Here is a 23,377-nt window from a genome sequence, read left to right as displayed (position 1 = left end):
CTTTTCTTTGAAACTGCTTGTCATCCTTTGGCTCTCTCATTCATGAGTTAAATAAAATAAACCTCAAGTGAGGTAATAGAGGCATGATTGGATACCAGGATTCTCATCCATCACTGCAAAAACCTAGGGAAACTAGAAAATGTTTCAAATTAACTCTCATTTTAAAACAAAACACTCAATGGCAGTTGCAAGGTAAACTTATGTGTCCATCTCCCCATAATGTTGAAAGATCAGATGTGGTATGACTTTAAAAAAACTCAGTATCAATATGTAGTAGAGTAAATAGTGTATAATATGTGAAGTAGAGGATAAAGTCGCAAAATAATTCCTCTTAGTCTCTACATGGAAGAGTCAGGATGTGTTGTTACATAGAAAAATATGATTTCAAGCATTATTTTCATTGATATAAATCTAGGAAAACATATAATAAACCTAGAAAATGTATACTCAAATATGCATAAACACACATGTACACCTAATCCTGGAAAATATTTGCCAAACTATTCCACTAGTTATTACCAGATCAAGAATGAAATGAGATTTTTCACTTTTTATACTGTCTATCAGATATAAATTCTTTAGGGGATGGGAAGGTGAAATATTTAAAATAGAATAGAGGGAGGCATTCAATTTTTTTTATGAAAAATCGTAGGTATTACACAGAAGATTGTCCTCTCTTCTCTCTCTGTCCATCTACCTCCCATCTGTGTTTTTCTAGATCATGAAGAAAATATATTTCTTTTTAAATGTAATGGCACAGCATAGTCTTAGTAAGGATTATTTAATTTCTATAAGCATTTTGTGGCTTTTGTATACTTAAAGCTGTGGCATACAAATAGAAGATTTTGCTTTTGAATAAACTCATTCAACTTATATGCAAAATTTTGTTCAAATATAACCTTATTTATTTCCATGGAAGTATTACTTTCAAACTATTGAAATAGTTGAAAACATGTAAAATATTACAAGATTTTTCTTCTTCAAATTCAAGCTTAATTTTGCTACCTGGTTTATAAAATGTAGATTAATAAATATGTGGGAAGAGCTATCCGTATCTGACCCAAACAAGTCTCAGTTATTAAAAACAAAATGCAAAACCTAAATCCAGACTCTTGGCTATACTTGGCCTTATTCATCACTTCACTCTGCCTATATAATCACACATTAATATTGCTTTTAACATTGCTATTAATAATTTATAGAAGTGAAGGCAGTCCCATTTGCCTGAAAATCATGGTTAAATGGTGAATTAGAATCATGATAGCATTCAGTATAGAACAAAAATGGGCTTTGGTGTATAAATAGAGTTGTGTCTATTCTACATTGAGTATCTCTTATCTGAAGTGTCACATTGATTTCTAAGAGAAGTTGAGATCCATGATCAAACATTTTGGTATTATACAAAGTGACAAAATGAGTCTTCGCAGCTAAGTACGAAATAGTCTTTTATTGTCAGATTTCATGAAAATTACATGTAAGGGTAGAAAAACACCTGATTATGTAGTAAATCTAAAAGTAAATATTTCTATTTGTTTCTCTAATAAACCTTACAGACAGTTAATGAATACTCCAAGCATAGAATAATTATCTACAAATTATCATGAGCAGAAGCAATAGTTTTTGAAAACAAATACTAGAATATCTGATTTCTGAAAACCTATGGCAAGCATGTGGGAATTTAGGAATAAAGAATTTTTTTTTCTAGGAAAGCCCTGGAGTTGTCTCCTTAATGAGATCACAGGGGTATCCAAGAGTTGCCCTTGAATCTTGCCCCTCTTTCCACATATTCTCTATATTGTCCCTTTGGAACCAGAACTCACTGTACAGACCAGATTGCCTCCTGGCAAGCAGACATGCAACCAACATACCCTTACATTATATGTGAGCCTAGACCATTTAATATCCTGAAAGATTTTTTTCCCCCTTTCCTGGAACAATACTTTTTTGGTTGACTTTGAAGGGTAAGTTGGGACTTGAACACAACACTATTTTTTACCATGTAATAAGTTATTCCCTAGACCTTATCTTCAAGGATACTGTTACAGGTTGTACTGTCTCTTCTAAAAGACCTTATACTGGGGTGCCTGGGTGGCTTAGTCAGTTAAGTGTCTGTTTTCAGCTCAAGTCATGATCCTGGAGTCCTGGGATGAATGCCCCAAGTGGGACTCTCTGCTCAGCAGAGAGCCTGCTTCTCCCTCTGCTCCTCACCCTACTCGTGCTCTCTCTCAAATAAATAAATAAACAAACAAAATCTTTTAAAAAATTAAGAACCTTATGCTGAATCCTAATCTCTAATGCCACTGAATGTTAATCTTACTTAGAAATTTACTTTGCAGATGTAATTAGTTAAGTAAAGAAAAGACTAGATTGGAGAGGGATGGGACCCTAATCAGGTGTGACTGGTATCCTTATAATATAGACAAACACACAGGGAACACTTTACGGCTACAGAGGCAGAGGTTGGCATATGAAGCTGCAAGCCAAGGGACATTAAAGATTGTCATCAAAAATTAGAAGTTAGGAAGAGGATTTCCTTAGAAGTTTTAGAGGGAGCATGGCCTTGCTGACATCTTGATTTCAGACTTCCAGGCTCCAGAACTCTGAGACAATAAATTTCTGTTATTTTAAGCCACCCAGTTTGCGATACTTTGATATGGCAGCTCTAGGAAATAAATACAGAATTGTAGCAGAAGTGAGTCGTTACTAGATTTAGCTCTGGTTATTACATCACAAAGTTGAATTGTCTGATTCTCTTCTTGTGAACAAGATCTAGATAAGCTATAAAACCAAACCAACTTCACTGATTTTTTAAACCCTATATTATAAAAAATTACTAGTGTCCATTAGCCCTATTTTCTATTCCTTCATTTTAATCAGTGTGGCATCAGCTCTGTGTCAAGTACCAGAGTATGCAATCCTGAACAAGATTTCTGCCACTGCTTCCATAGAGCTTCGATTCTCCAGAGATGTAGTAGCCAATGCCTTCATTCTACAACCATATTCTCTCCACACTCATTATTCTCAAGCACACTGACTCAAACACTACAATGATTTGCTTCAGAAATTTCTCTGGCTGTTGAAAACTGCTGGAGCTGATTTCCACCCTGTACCATCAGGGATCAGCTATCAACCAGTGAAATGAGATTGAATACATAACATCCCAGCTGCCTCACTCCGCTCTGAGGCATATCTACACTATCCCCAAACTTCCTTTGCAGGACTAAGAATCACTCAATCCTAATAGTAGCCTGTCCAATGAGGCACATGAATTAGTTTTTATCCTTCACTTCTACATTTTCTTACTGGTGCTTTCTGGAATAATACTCAAATCAAGCTACTTGAATTCAATATCCTTAACTCAGAATCCACCTCTGGGAATGCCCAAACTAAGGTAAGTGGCAAATAATTTTTAAAGAACCAAAAGAGGGATCCCTGGGTGGCTCAGCGGTTTAGTACCTGCCTTCGGTCCAGGGTGTGATCCTGGGGTCCCGGGATCAAGTTCCACATCAGGCTTCCTGCATGGAGCCTGCTTCTCCCTCTGCCTTTGTCTCTTCCTCTCTGTCTCTCTGTGTCTCTCATGAATAAGTAAAATTTAAAAAAAAAAAAAGAACCAAAAATGAATGGATTAAATATTTTCTGACTGTGTGGAGTACTATAAGGTAACAAATAAAAGCCTTCAGTAGAAAATTATTGTGAGAGTTTCCTTTCTTTGGGTAGGATAATCAGGGAAGCTCTTTCTAAGTTGGTGACATGGTGACATGGAGACATGGAGATAAGACCTACAGGAAGAAAAGAAGTAGTCATTTGAAGAGAAGCATGAAAGTTATTACAGGACAATTACAGTAACAGCAAGTGCAAAGGCTCTTAAACTACTGATGAGTTCAGCATCTTTGAGGAATTGAAAGAAGTTGAGAGTGGCATGACTTAGGAGAAGGAACACAATATAAGGCAATAGGGCCAGGCAGAAACCGTAAAAGGCAGAGATTTGTAGACTCTTTTGTTGTGTTTTGTTTTCCAAATGGAATAAAGAGTCATAGACTAGTTTTCAGCAATGAAGAAACATAATCTAATTTATATTTCAAATCACTCTTATCACTGGATGGGAAACTGATTGCAGATTAGACAAAGCAGAAGTAGGTAGATAGAAATCAGTTACAAGAAGTGATCCTTGTTCATATGCACGAAGATGGTAGCAATCAAGATGAAGAGAAAAAAGATTTACTCATGCATTCTCTCAGATTTGGATACTAGACATAACATTTTGAAATTAAAAGATATTTTCTTAATCATATCTCTTATACTGGTGTTTATGTCAGTCTGTGAGGATCTATGTCATTCTTTTTAACAGCTTTTATCAGATGCCTTCTGGAATCTGAAGTGAAGATCTGAAATGTAATTATTAAGAAGCCCCAAGCCTTTCTGGTGGATTTAAAGGGATGCAGAGAAAAATTAAGAAATGAGGAATTATTACAAAATTTCTACCTTCTGTGGCAACTGGCCTTTGTTGAGCTGTCAGCATTAATATGAGAATAAAAAAGACAAAAAGAAAAAGAACAGATAATAGAATGTAGACATCTCACTGAAGGTGATTACATAGATTTATCCATGTCACCTACAATTATAGTGTCTTATGTATAGTAGATAACTTTGTGACTGTAGAAGGGAACTGCACTCATGATGAGCTTAGACATATTAATAAGTAAAATAGATACATATACAGTTATCATTTATTGAGAATTTACAACATGCCAAGTGCTTTACAAGGCATTATCTTTTTTAACCATAAAACTATGAAATACTATTAAAATTCCTGAGTAAATTGAAGAATGCTAAGAAATCTACCTAAGGAATTAAAATGTTCAATAATCACTACAATAAAGGCTTTAATAAGTATTATCTTTGAGGACACAAAGGGGAGAACTATGAATCTTGACAGGGAAGTGACAGACGATTGTACATTTGAGTATTTAAAGATGACACTTTTTTTTTTTTTTTTTTTAAGTAAAGAGAAGGGTATTTGAGGGAAAGGAAATGACTTCTTCAATGGCAGAGATATGAATGCTGTGATCAGACTTAAATGCCAAGGATCATATTCTGGCTTAGCATTTATTGTCATTACATGATTATTTGTGTAATTTTGGCTTAATGTTTGCGTCTTAATTGATGGTATGCTTTACAAGTGTCTAGATTTCACCTGCATTGTGCAATACGTAAAATAGATAAAAGTGAGTAATCATTCATTAAATGTATGTGTAAGTGAATGGGTAAAAAAATGAATGGATGGATGGATAGATGAATGAGTAAGTGAAGGAATAAACTAATCAGTGAATCAACCCTGGTGAATCTGCTAGATTTGCAATAAACTATGAGTGGGAGGAGAAGAGCAGAGTAGCTAAAACATGAGCCATAGGCAAAACTGATTTTATGAATAGCTGCCCTATTTCTTAATCACTGGCCAAATCTGGAAAAGTTACTTAAACTCTCTAAACCTTAATTGCCTAAAAAATAAATAGAAATAATAGTACCCTCCTCACTGGATTCTGTTGAGGATTAAAGGAGATAATACATTTAAAGCCTTAAATGTGTATGGCACATACTTGGAATCCCATAAATTTCAGTTTCGAAGTACAGGGGAAAGGTTATCTGCATTTGAGTTGCTAAGTAGAATTGTGAAGTCTATAGCAAAGGTCATGAGATGGCAAAGACAAGTGAGATTAAGGAGGCTTCCCTTAGATAAAATCTAAATGTATGGTGTAACTAGGTATGGGCTATAAGGGTTGCAGGGGAAATAGGTGTTCTAACTTGGAGTCCCGAGCTGGTGTGTGCCATCCATTGAGATAGGGAATATATAGGCGCACAAGCAAATTTAATTTGAAAATTAAATTCACTTGGAATGTGCTAAACCTGAGATCATCATGTAATCCATATACCAAATCTATTGCATGTTTATTGTAGGCCAGATACTCTGCTGCCTACTTGGAGGGAGTATATAAGAGCTTGTTTAAAAGGAGCAGGTAAGTGATGGATGAAACAACCATGTTTCACATGCTGTCTTAATTTGGGCTGCTATTACAATTTACCATAGACTGGGTGGCTTAAGCCAAAAGCATTTATTTCTTACATTTCTGGAGGATGGGAAGTCCAAGATAAAGGTACAGGCAAACACTTCCTGTTTGCAAATGGCTGTCTTTTCCTTGTGTCCTCACATGGCAGAGAACAAAAGAGGAAGTCCGCTCTCCCCTCTCTTCTCAGAAGGGCTAATACCACCATCAGGGCTCTACCTTCATGACCTAATTCTCTACCAAAGGCCACATTTCCAGATACCATCACTTTGAAAATTAGAATTTGGACATATGGAGTTTCCTTTTTTCTCTCTCTCTCTTTTTCTAGGAGCAGGGGCACATTCAGTCTATAGCACATGCCTTTCATTCTGGAAAGAGATAGAAAATGCATACAAATTCATTTTAAAAAGACACATTTAGAATCCACTATAAAGCTTACCTTTTTGTCTTCTCTAACATATTTCTAGATAGTTTTCATTGTAGCCATCTGATATTTTCTGCCAGATAGTCAGTTGTGTATTTCCTGACTTAAATCCTTTCCATTGCTTTAGTTGGCTATTAAACTTCAAATACTTGACCTGGCCCAATGGGCCCTGTGTGGATGATCTCCAGGATCATCCAGTGTAGTTTCCTGTTTTACTTCCCCATCAGTACCAACTCCTGAGTTGACTCATCGTGTTCCTTTTGCAGTTGCTTAAACCAGTGGTTCTCAAACATTTTTTACTCTACATGCCTATCAATAAATATTTTGAACATGAAATCCTAATAGGTGTTTATTTATATGTTAACACAGTACATATCTTATAAAAAACATAAAAAGAAACATTTTAGAGGTTGAAATAAGTAAATATAAATAGAAGTTCTAACATTTCCTTTGCACACCCAGTGAATATGCCATTTTAGAGACCACAATTTTAACTATACTTAACTGCTCCCTTCCTCTCTCAAGATGATACATGCTGTTCCATGCTGCCTGGAATACTCCTAACCTGGGAGTGGGGTTGCTAATTCCTTCTCATCTTTTATCTTAAATGTGACTTCCTTAGTGTGTCCCATCCTTCCCAGATTAGGTTAAATGTCCAATTGTATGAATGCACTCCTTCCCACCAGCATTCATCATTATTATAATTAAATATATGTGTGATCTTTGGTCAATGCCTGCTTCCTACCAGACTTCAAGAGCCATTAGCTCAAGGTAACTTTCACACTATTAGATCTTGTATTTTTAAGTCTAACTCGCTTTTTAATGAGTGTTGATTATTGGAAATAATCTCATTTTCTTCATAACTTCATTACTCTTTAGTCAATATTATCTTCTGTTCTCCCATGAGAAGACATCAAGTTTCTGCAATGCAAGGAAATTATACATAAGGAATTCTTACAGCTCTTTCTGCTGTCATGACTCAGAATTAGAAATTAGTTAAATAATAATACTGCTCTATCAAAAGAATACAAAAACAAGTCAAAGGGATACATGCACCCCATGTTTATAGTAGCATTATTTACAATAGCCAGGGTATGGAAGCAGCCCAAGTGTCCAACGATTGATAAATAGATAAAGAAGATGTAGTACATATACACAATGGAATATTATTCCACCATAAAAAGGAATGAAATTTTGCCATTTGCAACAACATGTCTGGGGCCAGAGAGTATAATGCTAAGTGAAATAAGTCAAAGACAAATACAATATGATTTCACTCCTATGTGGAATTTAAGAAACAAAACAAGCAAGCAAAGGAGAAGAAAAAGAGTGAAAGGGAAACAAACCAAGAAACAGACTCTTAACTATAGACAACAAACTGATGGTTACCAGAGGGGAGGATGATTGGGGGGAATAGGTGAAATAGATAGTGGACATTAAGGAGTGTACTTGTGATGAGTTCTGGGTGATGTATGGAAATGTTGAATCACTATATTGTACATCTGAAACTAATACTACACTGTATGTTAACTAATTGGAATTAACAAAAACCTTAAAAAATAATAGTAATCCTTTCCAAACATTCTAATATAATAATTGCTTTTATAGTAGCATTGAATCCAAGGCAGTATACCACAGTAGATAAGAGCAAGGACTTTGGAGTCTTGTTGCCTGGATCAGAATCCCAGTTCCAGGTCTTACTGGCTGGGTGACTTTGTGCAAGTCATTTAACTTCTCTCTGTTCAGTTTCTTCATTTCTATAATTTGGTATTATTGAGTTATTGTTAGTCATGGATAAATTAATATGTCCAAAATATTCAGGGATGAGTTTAACAATAGAAAATACTTAATAAATGTTAACTGATATTCATAACACCAAAAGGACATTTCCATAAACATATGGAGGTTTGATTTACTTATATACCAATAGTCCAATCACTTCACTTTTTTTTATTTATTTTTTTTTTTTTATTTTTTTTTTATTTTTTTTTTTTTTAAAGATTTTATTTATTTATTCATGATAGACACAGAGAGAGAGAGGCAGAGACACAGGCAGAGAGAGAAGCAGGCTCCATGCACCGGGAGCCTGACGTGGGATTCGATCCCGGGTCTCCAGGATCGCGCCCTGGGTCAAAGGCAGGCGCTAAACCACTGCGCCACCCAGGGATCCCTTCACTTTTTTTTAAAGATGTTATTTATTTATTCATGAGAGACAGACAGAGACAAAGGCAGAGGGAGAAGCAGGCTCCCCTGCTGGGAGCCTGATGCTGGACTTGATCTCAGGATCCCAGGATCACGACCTGAGCAAAAGGCAGACACTCAACCACTGAGCCACCCAGATGCCCTCACTTTGTGTATATAAATTTTCTGATCATGGATATATAATGTGCTTTAAAGCCATTCCAAAAATTAATTTAAAGAAGTTACACAATATTTACATTTCAAGAATTGGGTAGAGTATGTTTGAGCTCATTGTGATTACAAGACATTCCCTAGGCTGCGACATGGGGACATTTTATTAAAAGAAGCAGGGACCTTTATTTATTGCTCATTTCTCTTCATGGTTCACAGCTTGTAATGATTTGAACCAACAAAGTATCTATTATCAGTGTGTATGCATAAGCATATAGTAAGTATGAAAGATATATATTCTAGTATTAAATTCCCCCTTTTCTTTTTTGCTTGTAATTGATGCACTCTTTCTGAAGAGGAGTTTGCAGTGGTCTGAACAAAGATCATGATATAAAAATAAATTATGGTATGTATCCCTTGGTGTCTCACTCATAAATTATTTCTCTCTAGCGATGCTCTTTTATATTCAGGGGTGGATTTAAAATTTCCTTCTTGGATATTATTCACACAGGATATTGTAGTTAAGGAGCTTGCCTTTTATAGCTGACATACTAGTACATTTCAGGCTTCAGGTGAGTGAGGGGAGAATAAAAAGAAGCCCCCTTTTCTTTTTCCTTTCCCAGGGTACTGTCACTCATTACTTCTTTTTTAACATGACTTCTATAAACAGTGTCAATGTATGATCTAGAGAGAAAACAAAATGTGAGGAAGATGAAGAGGAAGTGTGAGGAAGATAAGGAGGCTTTCACAAGGTTGTATTCCTCTTCCTATAAACAGAGGGAATACAAACATGCTCCCTGACTCTGCCTGTTTCATTTTTATCTCTGAAGCAGTGGTCTTCAACAGAGGTTGCACGTTATATTCATCCAGTGACTTTTTGAAATGCCCATGATTGGGATGTTGATTGATTGATTGATTGATTGATTGACTGATTTTAATTTTTAAAATCTCCCCCATAATTCTTTTTTTTTAATTTTTATTTATTTATGATAGTCATACACACACAGAGAGAGAGACAGAGAAATAGGCAGAGGGAGAAGCAGGCTCCATGCACTGGGAGCCCAACGTGGGATTCGATCCTGGGTCTCCAGGATCGCGCCCTGGGCCAAAGGCAGGTGCTAAACCGCTGCGCCACCCAGGGATCCCACCCCCATAATTCTAACTTATGCCAGGGTTGAAAGTCAAAGTTCTAAATCATTAGTTCCATTCGGGGAACTGAAGCAATTTCATCCAACCGGGCTGTGGAATGAAGCCAGGTATAGAGATGCAGATGCTTTGTAGAGCCCAAGTACACTCATGTGGGACTGTGGAACTACAGTTTTGGCATAGAACCAGCCTGATTACAGCCAATGCACAAGATGGAGTTGTGAAGCTAGGAAAAAGGGGTATGCAGGTGGTCTGGAAAGTGCATCCTACTATCTAATTTGAACAAAAGTTACAAAATCGAATCAGGCAAATAGAAGCATAAAAATGAAAATTGAAATATAATAATAAGCCAAAAACTAGGATCACAGACAAAAACCCGAAAATTCAATGGAACTGAGAAATAAGACAGGACAGTAAGCTTTAACTAATCAGGCAGAAAGCTTTCTGAGCCAGGTAAAGACATTTTGAAGCAGAAACTGTGCTGCTGAATTACTTGTTCTCAGAGTTTGAGCAATGCAGAATTTGATGGTTGAAGAAGGCTTGAGGGAGAATTCTCTAAAACTGTTTTCTTAAATAATTTTACAGCCAAAACTTTCACATAACTGATTATATTTTAGCCTAAATACACTACCTACAAGTGTTTGGCATTTAAATAAATAATAAACCTGACAGGGCACTTGGTTAATTCTTAGTTGAATGATTTGAGAGCCTAATTGGCAACTGTTCCTCTGGTGTTGCCGCATCAGATTCTTGAAGAATGGACAATATCACTTAAGAATTGGTGAATGAGAAGTAGGATATTTTTTCCTTGATTTTGTCAATAGCAAGCAGGATATAAAGAATTTATTCCATGGTTTGAGGCTGTAAATGAATGGTTACTTTGAACTATAGAAAGCCACCAATGGTATTGCAGACATTATAACTATGCAGAGCCCCAAACAAAAGGGCAGTGTAAAGGAAGCAAAAATATTTTAGGAGAAAAAGTTACCTTTGACAATTTTTCAGATCAGCATTATTAAATAGAGATCACAAGAAGAATAATTGAATCAGTAATAAAAAAGATTACTACGTAATGCTACCCCTCTGATGCAAGGCAAAAATAAAGTCCTTTTTCGTATCCTATGGGTTTTAATTAAATTGTATTAAATTATTACAACAGATTATAATAGCAGACCTCTCTTCCCTCCCTTCCTGAAAATACAACCACCACACTCCATCCCTACCACCATGTCTCCACTATCTATTCGTTCTTAGAAAAACAAAATCAAGATTCTTCTAGGACCACCATGATGATCATGACTGTGTGTCACACTTAATCTCATGCAGGCATATGGCTACCAGTCTACAGATGAAGGCAACAGATGGGATGACTGCAGAGCAAGAGAACCATGGAGCATGTGAGGTACAGCCCTGGCTTAATAATAATCCTGAAGCTGCCACATATGTAAGGTATTTGACACTTAAGCAAATGAATGTTTCCTTACAAAAATGTGATATAAGGAATGGGATATTACAAAGAAAATCATCTAAAACATGAAATTATCTGTGTCAAGGTAATTGAAGACCCATTATTTAAAGCTGGCATTTTAAGGATGATTGTAGATGGTTGCAAAATATTTGGTTGAATTGTCACATGTTTTGTACATTGGACACCAATGACATACTCACTGAAGCTATGTAATTAGGGAAAAATGGTAGAAAAAAATTACATTGTTGAGGTATGTTGGCTCCTTACTGGAGTTATCCTCCGTCCCCTTCGTCAAAAAAACTGTCTGAGAATATAATAATTTGGATTCCCACAGAATTAAAAAGGCTGAATTTAATTGCCTACTCTAAGATAAGATCAGTTTAAACATAGATGGGTAATTAGGAGAATATGATCAAACTAAGTAAAGAGTATCAACAAACCGAAGGCCTGTTACTTGATATGATTTACAAGATATGCACAAACTTAACAAATCTTTCAAGGTAAAAGAAAACAAGGTGCAAAAAGTTATTTTCTTTTTTTTTTAAAACATTTTTTTTTAATTTATTTATGATAGTCATACAGAGAGAGAGAGAGGCAGACACACAGGCAGAGGGAGAAGCAGGCTTCATGCACCGGGAGCCCGACGTGGGATTTGATCCCAGGCCTCCAGGATCGCACCCTGGGCCAAAGGCAGGCGCCAAACCGCTGCGCCACCCAGGGATCCCAAGGTGCAAAAAGTTATATGAAAAAGTAGACAGGACGCCTGGGTGGCTCAGTGGTTTAGTGCCTGCCTTCAGCCCAGGGCGTGATCCTGGAGACTCGGGATTGAGTCCCACATCAGGCTCCCTGCATAGAGCCTGCTTCTCTCTCTGCCTATGTCTGTGCCTCTCTCTCTGTGTCTCTCATGAATAAATAAATAAAATCTTTAAAAAAGAAAAGAAAAAGTAGGCATACATAATTACAAGAGGAATCCAAAAATCTCTGACAAAGATAAATAATATAGTCTATTATTTATAACAAATTTGTAAACTTAGCTGAAATGTTTGATATATACAAAAAATGATTAAAAATCATAGAGCTAACATAAATTAATTGAGAATTTTAAAAAGTTAAGAAACAAAGTAACATCTCCTGAAGATAATGTTAGATCTAAATAATTTGTAATCATCTGTTAAAAAGCAGATTAAAATCTCCGTGTTATATAAACTGTTTAGGTTAGAGATGAAGGTGTAATTCTCCTAAATTCATGTTACAGAAGCGAAAGAGAAAAAAGTCCACCAGTAGATGAAACTAAGCAAGGATAGCAGAGCAAATAAAAGCACAGGCCAATCTCACTAATGAACACGAATGTAAATATACTAATTAAAATATTAGCAAATAAAGCAGAGCCTAAAAATAATAATATATTATCACCAAATTTATATTTTCCAAGAAATGGCAAGGCTTGTTCAGCAGAAAGAATGAACCAAATTAATTTACTATATTAAATAATTACAGTGGATGAAAAACCATATTTAATGTTGTTTTATAAAATGTTCCACCAAATTCTGATTTAAATTTGATTTTAATTAATAAGTAAAACTCTTAGCAAGGTATAAATAAGAAATTCCTTGATTTAATAAATTTTATCTATCAAGTAACTATAAAGCAAGCATCATATGTACTGGAAAGTATTGGAAGCATTCCCTTTAAAATTAGTGACAAGAAAAGAAAGTTTACTATCATATTGTTAGCTAACGTTTATACTAGGGCCCCTAGTCAATCCACCAAACCAAGAAATAAAAAATAAAATGCATAAGTATTGAAAGAAGGAGAAATAAATTGTATAAATATTCAAAAGGAGGAAGAAACATGCCATTATATTCAGCATATGGCAGAGATGCAATTTTCTATAGCTTTCCTGTATGCTAGCAATGATAGCACATATAATAGATAAGATCTGCTTCACAATAGCCACAAAACTATAAAATGCATGAAGATAGCCCTAATAAAAATAAGTATAAGCCCTATATGAAGAAAACTATAAAATTTTACTGAAGCACATAAAAGAAGATTTGAATAAAAGGTGAGCTAAGCCATATTCTGAATGGGATGACTCAATATTGTAAAGATAAGAATACTCCTCCAAATTAACCTGTAAATACTCTGCAATGTAATAAAAAATCCTATTAGTGTTATTCATGAAACTCAAAATCCTCCTTATAAACTTCATTTAGAAGCGAAATATGCCAGCATAACCAAGAGAACATTTGCAAGAGATCAATAGGATAGGAAGAGAGAGATTTGCTTACCATATTTCAGAATTATAAAAATTGAGTAATTAAGATACTGTAACAGTGGTTCAAAATAATGAAAGAGATGATGGTCTAGAGACAGATCTGTGAGAATTCAGTGCATGAAAAGATGATATGTTGATTTGGTGGGAAAAAGACACATTGGTAATAAACAGTGCTTTGTAAATTGTCTATCAATAGAAAGAAAAATAAATCCTAAACTCCTATAACTCACACAAAATAAATTCAGGTATATAAATTTCAGTATGTAAGAAAAAATAGTGTGAATATATTAGAAGAAAATATGTCATTATTACTTAACATTACAATAGGAATAAGACAGAAACAAACAACACATATGGATTTCATTAATAAATTTAACTACATGATATTTAAACCATTCTGTAGTAAAAGACATTAAACAATGTTAAGGGCAACAGTAGAGGAGGTATTTGCGATATATATATATATATATATACACATCTATATATATACATACACACATGAATTATTGCATTTGTGTGTGGTTATATGTTCATATAGATATATCAATGTGAATATAAATATATATAATCACACAAGAGTGTATGTATGTATGTAGTGTGTTTATTTGTATATAGTGTGCGTTCAAACTGTATGTATATACATGCATGCACACACAGATAAGCAAAAAATACATAAGAATCCAAGAGCAATGGGTAAAAGATTTGAACAGACAACTCAAAGTGTCACAGAAGATGAAATAAAATGGTTCTTAAAGCAAATAAAATGATGCTTAACATCAGGAACAGCCACAAAAATGTTAATTAAAATAGCAAAGAGGGGGTGTCTGGGTGGCTCAGTTGATTAAGCACATCTGTCCTCTGCTCAGATCGTGATCCCAAGACCCGGTGGGATCCAACCTCAAGTCAGGTTCCCTGCTCACTGGGGAGTCTGCATCTCCTCTCCCTCTGCCCCTCCCCCAGCTCGTGCTCTCTAGTTCTTTCTCTCTTTCTCTCAAATAAATAAATTAAATTAATTAAAATAAATAAAATAAGGGGATCCCTGGGTGGCTCAGTGGTTTAGAGCCTGCCTTCAGCCCAGGGTGTGATCCTGGAGTCCTGGGATGGAGTCCCACATCAGGCTCCCTGCATGGAGCCTGCTTCTCCCTCTGCCTGTGTCTCTGCCTCTCTCTCTCTGTGTCTCTCATGAATAAAATAAACAAAAATAAAATAAAATAACAAAGGGAAGCTATGTCCACTTTTTTACCTACCAAATGGGCAAAGATGAAAATTTTGGTATATTCTGACAAAGATACAGGGAAATGATTCTGTTATGAGAACAAATTGGCTTTAATATTTATTAAAATTTTAGGTGTGCATCCTTTTGACACTGCAATTCCATTTCTTATATAGCACTACAGAGAAGCAGTTACCCATGTGAACAAAGAAAGTATGTGTATGTTCATGACAACACTGTTGGCAAGAGAAAAATACTGATCACAATAAATATTGGAAAAATTTTCAACAATGAATATTTTCAAAAACAGAAAAATTTAAGGGTCGAACAATATGTGCAGTATATTTTGTTTTATAAATACATTTGCGGGGGATCCCTGGGTGGCGCAGCGGTTTGGCGCCTGCCTTTGGCCCCGGGCGCGATCCTGGAGACCCGGGATCGAATCCCACGTTGGGCTCCTGGTGCATGGAGCCTGCTTCTCCCTCTGCCTATGTCTCTGCCTCTCTCTCTTTCTCTCTCTGTGTGACTATCATAAATAAATAAAAATTTAAAATAAATAAATAAATACATTTGTGTATATGTGTATACATATATATTTACATTTATCTAAATACTCATTCATCTTAGCAGCACCCCTTCTTTCTCACTCTTATCAGTTTAGACCGAAATATATTCTCTGTTGCGTTTCCTTGAGATTTGGTGTCTTTATTTGGTATCTTATTCACCGACTATCTTTTTTGATCAGAATATATATCCAAGAGATGAGAGCAAGATATCTATTTTACCACTGGTGTGCCCTCAGTACCTGGAATAGTAGTTGACTCATAATAGGTCAACTATTTTTCTAGCAAATAGAAATGCTATATGACATTTATTGATTAATTGATTGCATGGTGGCAGGTATTATGATTGGCAATACTGGAATGAGATATTTGTAGTATGCTCAGGATAATGAATGCCAGATATTAACAAGTGTCTATATTCTTTATATATGTTTATAGATCAGAATACATAAATACATATCTCTCTATGCATCTCTCTATTCTATGCTTATAAGTGCCTCTTTTTCCTCAAAATAACCTTTTGAGAAAGAACACAGAACTGAAACAAATGTTTAGAATTATCAAAAAGTGAAAAGGTGATTATTTCTCTTTAATAAAACAGAAATTCTGGAAATACATAAGGTGACAAAATCACTCTATTCTATGTACTATTAAAATTATACTTTTTTGAAAGTTTTCAGACACAAGAAAGACAATACCAAATTTAGATCAAATGTATCAGTGGTTCCTACAGAAGAAATGAAGTATGTATTGATGACAACTACATTATAATTTTGGACAGATTGGGGGCAAAAAAAATATTTCTAAAAAGGATTCAAAGAATTAACACATTTCATATGATTCCAAGATAAAACTTTGCACATTTCTGCTCACTCCTGTATCTGTGGATTTTGCGGATCTAAAATAAGCCACACATATTTTGTCTGGAATGTTTTCTATTTCTCTCTGTATTTGTTCTAGATGTCCAGAATAAATGCTTATACCATACTTTTTCAGTTTTTGTTTAACCCCCATAAAAGACCTATCTCTTAATGTCAAAAGTATTCTAGAATATTACTTCGGGAAATAGTGTTACATTCTATATTTCAGTTTCTAGGAAATCTGTTGAATACATAGTATTTACCCTGGTTATAAATAGTTAGGGTCATTAAAATTATTTAAGGTAACATTTAGAATAGAGTAACATGGGCAACCTACACTATTTCTTAGAAGCCTCTTAATACTCTTCAATTTTTGAGATTTTAACTACTTAGTAGAGTTCCTTTGTTGTATGTCTAGAATTTGTCCTAAGACTACTGAAACATGCTGATGTCATCTACTCAGATGAAATAATTAACAAGATGGCAAATCTTACTTGATGACTGCTCTTCTTATTTATTCTACAAATAACTTCTCCCTACTAGTTTACCACTTTTAAGGGATAACATTGGATTGTGTCCTTCAATAAACAATGCTTTTATTCTTGCTTTCTAAAATAAATAAATAAATAAATAAATAAATAAATAAATAAATAAATGTATTTTGTTTTGATTTCTCTATCATGCCCCAGAGAAACAATTATTTGGAGAGTGAGAAATAATCAGAGAGAAAATGTGATTATATTTTCCAAGGCTTAGTAACTCTTGTGTTGACGTTAATAATTTTAGCTGTCAATTATTGTACAGTTACTATATACTAAGCATTGTGATTAAAAGCATTGTATTTATTGTTTTATGTTTATAGCATTCTTAGCAAGTAAGCATAGCCAATTATTATTTTGTAGATGAGAAAAATGAGGTACAGAGAGGTTAATGGACTCTCCCATGGAATTATAGTTAGCAAGGGTTGGAATGAAGATATTATCCAAGTGCTGATTTTATTTTATTTTTAAGAGTTTATTTATTTATTCATGAGAGACTGTTACTGTGAGAGAGAGGCAGAGGCATAGGCAGACATAGTCTCTCCCCGGGGAGCCTGTTATGGGACTCGATCCCAGGACCCTGGATCATGACCTGGGCGGAAGGCAGATACTCAACCACTGAGCTACCCAGGTGCCCCTGCAAGTTCTGATTTTAAAGCTTAGGACAAGCTTTTAAAGTCTCTGTTATGTAAGTTAAGTATATCTTTCTATTATAAGATTGTGATAGTATCCCTCAAAAGAGATTCAAGGTATGCTAGTTCTAAGAACATGTATTTGGAATTCTATGGTTGGATGGGGTTTGAGGGGAATATGAACTTTCAAAACTAGTGAGGAGCTTGACAATTATCTCTGCCAACAGCTTTGTACAATGAGCTGCAAATCTTACCTTGCCTAACTTGGAAGTACACAAAATTTCCCAAGACTGGTTAATCTTTTGTAATTAGAGGTAATTTTTCTCACCACTTCACCGTCTGGTATACACAAGAACCACAGGAAATCTTGTCATTTCTTACAACTCATTAAGAGTCAACAGTAGGTTTTTATTTTATTTAATGTATGTTTATTTAGAGGGCACAAAGCACGTGCAGTGTACACAATGCAGAGGATGCTGAAGCAAAAGCTATCCTATCCTCTAAGTAGTTTACAGTCAAGTGGAGGGGGAGGTAGACTGGGGCACAAACATGCAGGAGAATCAATAAAGTGAAGGTGAATTTCAGTGGTGTAGTGTGTGTGTGTGTGTGTGTGTGCATGTGTGTGCATGCACATGTGTATATGTGCTTAAGTAACAGGAACAGCAAATAGCTGACTAATCTGGAGGTCAGTATTAATTTATCATCATCTGTCTTTCAAATGGGGACACTCATGATGATTGTGGAAGAAAAGGAGGTATTTTAACCCTTTGTTCAAAGTCCTGGACCAAAGGTGAAAGCAGAGGATGACTGGATTAGGCTTCATTTTGTTAATCCATATCTTTTGATTTAGAATGTTCTCTACCTATGAATACATAACAGTTACAAGAAGGGGTCATTTATAAATCACATTCTATTATCAGAATAATCTCATAAAGCCAAAATTTTGAGGTAATTTTCTAAATATTCTTGTGGTGATATTGTTTAGTGGACTGATGCCTTCGAAGTGCAATGAAAGCTCGAGGCAGGAGTATGTGAGTCTCAGGCAGGAAAATATTTGGAGATGAATGTAATGTTTATTGGTTTTGATGTTTGAAATCCATTTACCACTATGCATCTGAAATTTAATAAAACTTCCACCCAAACCACATCTCACTAGACTGTGATAGAAGATTTAAAATGGAAGAACTTATTCTTTAGAAGTAGAAGACCATAAAATCTGTAATGCATTTTTAAATGTTGAGGAAGTATTTTATTGTTAAAAAAATCATGCAGTGATGATAGTGATATTTGGAGGTGTAACTGAAATTTTGACTGAGTAGGCCATTCATCTTTGTCCCAGCCATTTGTTTGATATATATTTTGCTCATTGAAATAACAGGTCCACTAAACCAACCACAACGGCTGATGATTTGGGCCTTCTGTCTATATATATCTTCTCACAAGTACCCACTTACTACTAAAGGTATAGTCATCTAAAAAAATGGCCATAGAATGTACATAAAACTTTAGGTAGTAGATATTCCTGATATATGTGCAAGAATACGACATTTAAAACTATGTTGGTGGATTAAATCACCAGTTTTGTAAAAAATCAATGCCAAATGATAGGGAAAACAGCAGCAGGTTTGGCAGGCAGATGGAGACTGGATTGTTAGGTCTCAAACATCTCCAATTCCTATGATTATATGATTAAATATTAGTGTCCAGAAACAAGCAAGGAAAATGCCAGCTTTTGAAATACCAAGTATAGACCAGAAAACACTATGAATAAATACTTCATTGAGATGTATCCAGGAGATTAATAAGGTGGCCCAAAAACAGGGGAGGGGGGGAAATAGTTAATTAGAAATTTTTCAAGAACTGGAATTGAATGAACAAGAGGAAAAAAAATTAATTTGGAAAAAACTTTTCTTAAAATATAATTCAACAGCTAAAATTAATTTTTGTAAACAAATATTATATCCTATCATTTTATTTACTTCTATACTGAGATAGAACCAAAGACTTATGAATGCATAAACAACAACAAAAATTCCTTCTAATGAAGAGTATTACAAAATCATAGTCTTCATTATACTCTCTGGTGAAGTACTATTTATACCAGCAATGTACAAGTGAGAGGACAGAAGAGGATAGAAGGATCATTTGCAAGCTTTGTCAGGTATCTCCCATCCACGTTGGTGTCAAGGACGGTCTCCCCTTCTCGCCTTCCTTTCAAGAACTTGTACTCTATGTATGGTGAAAGAGAGTGGTCTAGTTTCATTCTTCTGCATGTGGATGTCCAATTTTCCCAGCACCATTTATTGAAGAGACTGTCTTTCTTCCAATGGATAGTCTTTCCTCCTTTATCGAATATTAGTTGCCCATAAAGTTCAGGGTCCACTTCTGGATTCTCTATTCTGTTCCACTGATCTATGTGTCTGTTTTTGTGCCAGTACCACACTGTCTTGATGACCACAGCTTTGTAGTACAACCTGAAATCTGGCATTGTGATGCCCCCAGATATGGTTTTCTTTTTTAAAATTCCCCTGGCTATTCGGGGTCTTTTCTGATTCCACACAAATCTTAAAATAATTTGTTCTAACTCTCTGAAGAAAGTCCATGGTATTTTGATAGGGATTGCATTAAACGTGTATATTGCCCTGGGTAACATTGACATTTTCACAATATTAATTCTGCCAATCCATGAGCATGGAATATTTTTCCATCTCTTTGTGTCTTCCTCAATTTCTTTCAGAAGTGTTCTATAGTTTTGAGGGTATAGATCCTTTACATCTTTGGTGAGGTTTATTCCTAGGTATCTTATGCTTTTGGGTGCAATTGTAAATGGGATTGACTCCTTAATTTCTCTTTCTTCAGTCTCATTGTTAGTGTATAGAAATGCCACTGACTTCTGGGCATTGATTTTGTATCCTGCCACGCTACCGAATTGCTGTATGAGTTCTAGCCGTTAAAAATATACCTGCCCTACGACCCAGCAATTGCACTGTTGGGGATTTACCCCAAAGATACAAATGCAATGAAACGCTGGGACACCTGCACCCCGATGTTTCTAGCAGCAATGGCCACGATAGCCAAACTGTGGAAGGAGCCTCGGTGTCCAACGAAAGATGAATGGATAAAGAAGATGTGGTTTATGTATACAATGGAATATTACTCAGCTATTAGAAATGACAAATACCCACCATTTGCTTCAACGTGGATGGAACTGGAGGGTATTATGCTGAGTGAAGTAAGTCAGTCGGAGAAGGACAAACATTATATGTTCTCATTCATTTGGGGAATATAAACAATAGTGAAAGGGAAAATAAGGGAAGGGAGAAGAAATGTGTGGGAAATATCAGAAAGGGAGACAGAACGTAAAGACTGCTAACTCTGGGAAACGAACTAGGGGTGGTAGAAGGGGAGGAGGGCGGGGGGTGGGAGTGAACGGGTGACGGGCACTGGGTGTTATTCTGTATGTTAGAAAATTGAACACCAATAAAAAAAAAAAAAAAAAAAGAACTTGTACTCTAATGATATTAGCATGCAGTATCCCTTACCACCTGCAATACGTGTTAAGCATTTACCCTGACAGGCCTTGTGCATGGCACCTTATATGTCAGTTAATTCCAGTACAGCATTATGATAAAGATGATCTTATTACCCAATTTTACAAATGAGAGTAACTGAGGCTTTTAGAGTTTACATAACCTGATTGAGGTCACAGATTAAGGAAGTTTTGGAGAAACCAGAACTATTAACATTATGACCTCAAACTCCATATGTTTGTCTATTGTCTATTAAACTATATTAAGCATGTTGTATTTCACTCTTTTTATATATATCACACACTCACACATATAAACAGATACAAATATACCATACACACCAGTTTTATTTCTAAGTCAGAAAATCCTGTTTTACAGATGTGTGTGACTTTATATATTTGTGAATAAATTTTATATTTATAATTATATCACATATATCATTTATATGTATAACTAAATCATATTTTATATAACATGGGGATTAAATATTATATATGTTATATGTGTAATATTATATATTGTTTTATATATTGTATGTCTAAATATAAACATAATTTTTGTTTAGGTTTGTGAAGAATGTAGCCACTTTATAATTATTTTTTAGTTGTTGATATTGATACTTACTGACATGTGCCTCTGAAATGAGGCTCCTGACCCTACTTTTTTTTTAAAGATTTATTTATTTATTTATTCGTAATAGACGGGGGTGGGGGGTGGGAGGCAAAGACACAGGCAGAGGGAGAAGCAGGCTCCATGCAGGGAGCCCGACGCGGGACTCGATCCCCGGTCTCCAGGATCGCGCTCTGGGCCAAAAGCAGGCGCTCAACCGCTGAGCCACACAGGGATCCCCCTGACTCTACTTTAAGACTAGACTTAGGGGCACCTGGGTGGCTCAATGGTTGAGCGTCTGCCTTCGGCTCAGGTTGTGATCCCAGGATCGGGGATAGAGTCCCACATCAGACTCCTGAGAAGAGCCTGCGTCTCCCTCTGCCTATGTCTCTGCTTCTCTCTGTGTGTCTCTCATGAATAAATAAGTAATTCTTTTTTTAAAAAAAAGACTAGCCTTAAATAAAAGGAAGTCAGTTACATTTAAGACAAAATTTTAACTATCCTAAACTTTAAAAATAAATTTTTAGAAATTTAAAATCATTGAAAAGTTAGCAATAAGCACTAACAAAACTAGTAATGCTTAAAATCCTAGAATATTTTGCTTAATATTCCATTGTAATGGGTGAAGGAATTCTTTTGTTTCCTTATTTGTCATGTGTCTGTCATCTCTTATCTCCAAGATTAATAAAATATGAACACTATCATACTTTTTCACATTTCCCTGAACTCTAATTGCACATTTTTGGGATTTTCTTTGCAGTGTTAACTGGAAGTCAGCTTGCCATGTCGTCTTTGATGCTGAGTTTTGGTTCCAGCAGGAATGAATTGATTGAATTTATTGTCTAGTTGTCTAGTAGGTTTCTCTTCTTTTTTTTCAGGAAGTTCTCTTAGAACACTATTCCTGAGGGGTTTTTTTGTTTTGTTTTTTTTTCCTATTCTATGATCTGTATCTCTGAATGACATTTAGGCAGATACAATATTAGCAGTTAAAGCATTTCTGTTGTCACTATTTGGTTGACATTGGCCTTTCTTCAGATGTGGCATGAGGCTGTGGCACAATGAGAAGCAAGCCTAATTTTTCCATTCTAGGTGATTTTCTATTTTCTGCTTAGATAAATTTCAAACATCTCTCTCTTTTTTTAAAGCTGGAAATTGGGGATCCCTGGGTGGCGCAGCGGTTTGGCGCCTGCCTTTGGCCCAGGGCGCGATCCTGGAGACCCGGGATCGAATCCCACATCGGGCTCCCGGTGCATGGAGCCTGCTTCTCCCTCTGCCTGTGTCTCTGCCCCTCTCTCTCTCTCTCTCTCTGTGACTATCATGAATAAATAAATAAAATCTTAAAAAAAAAAAAAAAATAAAGCTGGAAATTGATAATTTTGCCTGTCTGATTGCCTATGCCTTTCATTTTATTGTCTTATTTTTCTTACTGTAGTTTATTATTACAAGGAATGTAAAATATTTTTGTATATAATACTTTTTTGCATAATTGATTACAAATTAAATTTTAGAAGTTGTTAATTATAGACTATGTGCATTATAAATATTAACAAATATTGCAAATTACTCTCCCTTAGGTTAACCATTTTCAACTTTCACATCAAGGTCCATGTTGCACCACACTGCATCAATATAGTATATTGATTTTTTTAACTTGACAGATCTGATGAGTAAAAAGCAGCATCTTACTTAATTTCCATTTTT

This window comes from Canis aureus, chromosome 19, assembly GCF_053574225.1.
Source record: "Canis aureus isolate CA01 chromosome 19, VMU_Caureus_v.1.0, whole genome shotgun sequence".
In the NCBI taxonomy this organism is placed as follows: Eukaryota; Metazoa; Chordata; class Mammalia; order Carnivora; family Canidae; genus Canis; species Canis aureus.
Note: the sequence above shows the minus strand (reverse complement) of the source record.